The sequence below is a fragment of the Lathyrus oleraceus genome, chromosome 2, assembly GCF_024323335.1.
Source record: "Lathyrus oleraceus cultivar Zhongwan6 chromosome 2, CAAS_Psat_ZW6_1.0, whole genome shotgun sequence".
Taxonomy (NCBI): domain Eukaryota; kingdom Viridiplantae; phylum Streptophyta; class Magnoliopsida; order Fabales; family Fabaceae; genus Lathyrus; species Lathyrus oleraceus.
This window is the reverse complement of record NC_066580.1, coordinates 338,396,221-338,403,158: the sequence shown is the minus strand read 5'-3', so window position 1 is coordinate 338,403,158 and position 6,938 is coordinate 338,396,221.

The following is a 6,938-nucleotide window of genomic DNA, read 5'->3' as shown; positions in this document are numbered from 1 at the left end:
ATATTTTAAAATTAAATATGTAATTTGAGGGATACACGTCTCCGATTAATTAATAGTATAAAATTATTTTACACTGTCAGTGTATATTCTTTTTTTTTAAAGATTATATACATCATTTTTAATTCAATGTTTTTCAATTTATACTTATAATAATATTGAATAGCTTAAGGGTGATTTAATAAATAAAACATTCATATATGTGTTGTTTTACGAGGATCATCATTGAAGAAATTATCGAGTTGAGTCACAGACTATATCGCTCTCTTTAAAATATTTTACGGTATTGTTCAAAGTTATGCAAAACTATCATCCAACCAGGCAACCACTCAGTTCTATAATATATGATTATCACTTGCACAGTAGATAATCGGTCCACAGATACACTCTTTGGTGGTTCAAAAACCTGTCGAATATGATATAAATATCACTCGTTGTATCTGGGATAAAGATCACTCGTAATAATTTCTCAAACGAGGAGAATTAAAATAATTCTCGAAAGAGAATTCGAAAAAGAAATATTTAGAAATTTTTCAAACAAGGAGAAATTCAAATAATTCTATAAAGAGAAATCGAGAAAATACTCGAAAAATCCAACAAGTAGAAAGAAAGGGGAAGAAGTTGACGCTTCGATAATTCGAATATGCAAAGTAAAGAGAATGAGAGAGGAAAAACTCAAACGACGTTTTTGGTGTATTTTGAAATGAAACATGTGCATTCCTTATATAACGAAGTAGGTTATTCAAAACACACATATACACATTGACAATGTATAATTTTTTCAAGTTCATTGCCATATTAGAATATTGACAAGTTTCAATAATCCCCCCACTTGAATTTAAAAAATTATTTAGAAGATAATCAAATATTTTAAAAGATCTGCATAAATAGAGGTGTCTACGACTTGAAATTTTGTATAGTAAGTACGATTCTGATTCAATAAGAGTGACACAACTGTCTTGAATTCTATATAAGACATCAAACTCGTACACAATTTTTTTTCTTAAGGTGTATTTAATAAGCTCATGCTTCAATGGCCCTGCATGCCTATATCAATTTAGTGAAGGCTCTATGAACTCTTTCTCGAAATTCAATAGGAACCAACCTAAGTTTCACAATCACACCGGTGAATCTATCAAGAGTACACCTACAGGTAGGTACTCCCTCATATAGAATATAGATCTCATTAAGAGTTTCTATTATCTCATCCTCATACCACTTCAGGATTCATGTTTCCCTTACATATTACTCATAACTTGTTATTACACATTGAATCTATGTCTTAGGATCTCCATTCTATTAGGTTGGATTACAATCATGAGAAACTCATTACTCTATAGGCATTAATAAGAGAATACATTCAATATAAAATATATATGATTGAAAATAAGAAAAGAAAATGTTTTGTTCCAGCTATTAGTTTGTATAAAATATTTATCTTAATATAAATCACATTTATAATTTTTTTTATGTAATATTATATGTATTATAAGGTAGTGCACTTACATCTAGGGATGTTCGTGGTTCATGAATTGAATTGAACCGAACCATATTAGTGGTTCAATGCAGTTTTTAAAAACCACTTTAGCAAAAAGTGGTTAATCTGTTTAATCAATTCAATTCGGTTTAAAACCAATTCAGAACCGGTTCATAATTTTAAACCAGTTTAAAATCAATTTTTTTAAAAAATTGGATTAATTTTTTCATCAAATTCCAAACTGGTTTTCTTGTATATTTAAAAAAACTGTTTCTTTTTTGTTTTTATAGTAAAATTGAATTTTAAAATTAAATTCAAATCTGGATTTTTTTTTAAAAAATGGTTTATATAGCAGTTTTAAAAAAAAATTGGTTTAAATATTTTGATTTAAATAGAAATTTTTGCATAATCAATTGTGAATGTTCCTTATCATTTTTTCTTCATTAGAATTGTCATTGAACTCATACATGTTGCTTAAGTCACTTTTAATCCATATAGTTATCAAAATCATCAATAACATATGTAGTTATCAAAATCAACAACCGTGGAATATAATGAAAGGAATACTATAAAATATTTTTCTTTGACACTTAAAAATAAAAGTTCTGTACATTTCCTTTAGGATTACAATGAATGACCATCACTTTCTTTAACCTTCCATTATTTTAGGATTACAATCAACAACTATGATTTCTTCACAAGAATTTTACAACCATTACTACATTATTGGCCTATAAAATTACATACAAAATTTGAAACAGAACAAGGCAATTGTCACAGTTGTGTTCAGTTAACAATTCCATAATCAACTTTGCTTGTCAATAGCAGTTAGTAAATTCTATGGTTTTTCTTCTATTGAAAATGAGTTATGTCTTGTTGGTGTCTCCTCACTATAGGACCATTCAAATTAATATCGAATGTAATTTTTTTCTACGCATAAAACAGTGCAAGCAATATTATCTCAGTTAACACCGGTGAAGAGGAATATTATCGCATTGCAAGTTTGTCAATTAAGAAATGAAAAAGTTTAATGGAATGTGTATTTGTGAATAAATCAATAATATGCAATAAAGATGCGACAAATGGTAGAGTAATGGTTCCATTTTGAACATGAAAATAGTGAAGTGACAATCATCTACGAAAGATCTGTGCTCGTTGCCGCCTCCATTCGAGCCCACATCGCTCATGATTTTCTGCGCAATGAAACAAAATTTAATCAACAGAGTTGAGAGGTGGGAAAATGAGTATTGGAAAAATTCAGAATGAGCAAATACACACTACAAACATTTGAATTGATTGATCATAGTCAAGAATTATCAATGGAAAGAGTAAGTTATAGTAACAAATCATCTCCTTCATGTATTGATCTTACATTTAAGAGCAACCAATTGTAAATGCTACTGAAAATATGTAATAGAAATAAAATTGATTGGGGAGACTAGGAAACTAATGGTCAGTATATCTTACCCTAAATCATCAACAACAGACACAAAGGTTGATCAACTTCCGGTATCTGGCGTAGAATATAGTTCTACAAAAGAAAGAATGAAAATTTAACATGTAACAATAAAGTAATAAGACACTATTTTTTATATCTTTTGACATCTTACCATCCTCAATTCGATCAATATTATCGAGATCCTCACTACTAAGAAAAGATGGAACTAATCCTTTGAGCCAATCTTCAATACAAATAAGTGCTTCCATACTAACCGATGTTAAAGAACTACGATATGCATAAAGGATCCTTCCTCCGGTACTAAAAGTTGATTCAGAGGCTACACTGGATATCGGTATGGCTAAAACCTCTCTTGCAATGCTTGCAAGTATTTGATATCGGCTTGAATTCACCTTCCACCACTCTAGCACATCAAAATTTGGAGGACGATTTTCTACTTCTTCTTGAATATACTTCTGTAATTCTGTCTCTGATGTGGTGCACTCATCACTACGCCAAAAAGTGCTTTTGGCAGCACCAAAAAGAAAGCGCTTTTTAAAAAAAGCGCTGTAATAGCTTGAAAAAAAATTCGCCTATGTAAAGAAAGCGCTTTTAAGGTAAAAGCGCTCTTATAGGTCTCCACTTATGAAAGCGCTTTTAAGGTAAAAGCGCTCTTATAGGTCTCAGTCTCACATCTATGAGTTTCACACTTATGAAAGCGCTTTTAAGGTAAAAGCGCTCTTATAGGTCTCATGGGTTTCACACTTATGAAAGCGCTTTTAAGGTAAAAGCGCTCTTATAGGTCATTTATAAAAATTATAATAAATCTAATATTACAAAATCCCTGACTTTCAGAAATCCCTCTTTCACTCTCTCTCGTTCGAAGCTCTCGCTGCCCTGGAAAAAATTCCACAGAGTACCTGGAAATCTCAACGATAAACACTGCAAATTTGAAAGAGACTGCATTCGAAAGAGAAGGATTCAATACCTGGAAATCTCATTGCGTTTTAAGGTTAGGTTTTCGTGTCTTTCTGTTTTGCCCTAGAAGTCAAAGAATAGGTGGTCGATTTTGGTTTGAATGGACTTGCATTGCTACATTATGGGTTATTTATTTGTCAGTATCGATTATTAGAGTTTGTGACTATGTTTGCTTAATATTCTGTAACTTACCGAAAGTTTTATCTTGTTCTGATATAAATGATATTCTGTAACTTGCATCGCCATTGACTTAGAAATAATGTTGGGAGTTCTAATAGAATCAGTGCCTTTTCAACATTTGTTTAAATTTGCTGAGAAAGTAGGAAGGAATGAACTGATATGTTTGCACCATTGTATCCTCATATTCTAACTATTACTGAAATTTCAGAAAGTGATTTTGATGTTAAATGTTGGATACTCAAATGGAATAACTTTGTCTGCTACAGTGATATATGTGATATGGTTTCAAGAACTTAGAGCAATGTCTCATATTTTGGCAATCCTATTACATGTTGGTTTGAATGAACAGTTAAACTTCAAAATGTACATTCATATTTTGGCATAACTTTGTCTGCTACAGTCATATTTTGGCAATCCTATTTAATGTTGTAAAATGATGTTTTAATATTATGTGAATTTTTAAGATGGTCACTGTAGTGTAAAATGAACCCTGATGGACTATATGTACATTTTTCATGTGCTTGTCTGCAGGTTGTTGAGTATCGTGGTGAGCAAATAGGAGGTCTTGAGGATCTGAGGGAACCATATATGTTGTTTTCTTCCTTTATAGATAAATTCTTGCTTAGCTTTTATTACATGGTTTGCGTCTAATTGAAAACTTCACGTCTTTGCCCATTTCAGGTTCTTACAAAATCGGTACTACGTCTGAATCTGTTAATGCAGCTTACATATTTTCTAGAAAAGATCTTTCTCGGTATGTCTTTCAGCTTAGATATTATACAAACCCAAAGCATGTGTTTAATCATTTAGTTCTTGGAAAGGAGACAGACAAAAGACTCAAAATAGTGGGACTTAGACGAGTTTCACCCAATAAAAGAGTGTTAGAGTTGGTATTGTTAGCACTCCTTTTATTAATATTAGTCCACGTAGTTTAACTATTGATATACCGGTTCGTCCATTGACACACTAACCTTATATCCCCATCGAGTTGATAATTTAATAAAATTGATAATGTGAATTGAATTTCTTGGTTCTTGAATTTCTTGGTTCTTACTTGTGAATTGAATTTCTTGAATGATCGATTACTTGGTTCTTGAATTGTTCATGTGCATCATATAAGTTTCTTGAATTGTTTTATACGTTATGACTTATCCTTGATGTTGTTTTATATGTACAACGCTCATTCCCTGTGTTTCCGTGAGTTTGACCTTCTCGACGTTGCTGTTCGGTAAATCCGAGGTAAATTTCTTCCTCAAATTACTGGTACACTGTGATGAATTTGTCTGAAATTGCGTGAATATGTTGTGTTTTCTTGCTCCGTATTCATTCCGTGTATACTTTGGGTTTTGACAGAAACGCGTTATACCGTTTTATATTTTTCATTTCATTTTTATATTTTTTCTTTATTACAGGTTAAATGGCTAGTGATCAAGAAAACTCACAAGATGCAAATGCTCCTTGTCGCACCTCGAAAAAAAAAATGGGGATACGACTTCAAAGCGAAGCGCGATCGCACGCTCGCAATGATGGAATGAACAGAGTCGCCACCGAACTTTATTTATTCCTAAAAAGGAAAGGGGAAATATCGATAAAACCCAAGACAAAAGAAAGGATAAGATATGGTCATCGCAACCAATATCAGGGTTCGGGAGTCGATTACGCAAGGGGAAGGTATTAGCACCCCTCACGTCCGTTGTACTCAACGGGAACCATTAGGTTAGTTGTGTGCATTAATGTTAGTTGAAATGTTAGGCTTTTCAATTTATTAGGTGGGAAAGAAAGAAAGGAAGATAGAAGAGATGTTTTTGGATTTTTGACGAAGGACTAAACCTAAGTTTTTTATTAGTGGGCCTGACAAGATTTAAAAATCCTGCTCCTACGTATCTCAAAAGAGAAATCAAGGCTTACGTAGTTCTGGGTAGAAAAATGTTTGTTTGTTGGTCGATTTTAGCGAAAGCTATATTGTATTAATCGACGAAAACATTGTTTTACCCAAAACAGATGAGGAGTGGACGCATACCACACATCGAACGGATTTATAAATCTACATTCGGAAAAGCGTCATTTATCTCTACTCAACAATCGTGGCCGAAACATTGTTTTGTGTCTCTTAAGACAATATATCCTTCATTTATGAAAAAGGGGTTTTGATTAATCGCACGGCGGCGAGAAAAAAGTTTGATTGGTTGGAAGTATTTTGAGTGATGGCGAGAACTTGGATGAGCGAGATATACATCTCGAATCCTAGCCTCAGGAGTGCATGGCATACGCCATGTTCCATTTCCATCTTTATTAAAAAAAAGTTAAGATAGGAATTAAGTATTTTGGAATTTGATTGAGAAAGGGTTTGAAGGAACCGCATTGACAATTTTAGACGATGGCGAGAGTTAAGATTGGCGAGGCATACGTCTCGAATCCTAACCTCAGGAGTGCATGGTATACACCATGTTCCATTTCCACCTTTATTGAAAGAGTCTTAAATAAGATTTAAGTATCTTAGATTTGATTGAGAAAAAGGTTTGACGAAACCACATTAACAATTTTTAGATGATGGCGAGAGTTAAGATTGGCGAGGCATACGTCTCGAATCTTAACCTCAGGAGTGCATGGTATACACCATGTTCCATTTCCACCTTTATTGAAAAAGTGTTTACTATGAATTAATATTTTTTGAGTTTTTTATTATGAAAAATGGCTTGACGTTGGATCAAGCATTTGATGAGGTTTTGAAATGGGATGGAATAGGAGGGAGAAATGAGTTGGTTCGTTTATTGAGAAAAAGCTCGACGTTGGATCGAGTCTTTATTTTTTTGTATTTTTGAAATTTGTTGATTTTATTCTTGTGTTAGTAGCTAATTAAACGACCAA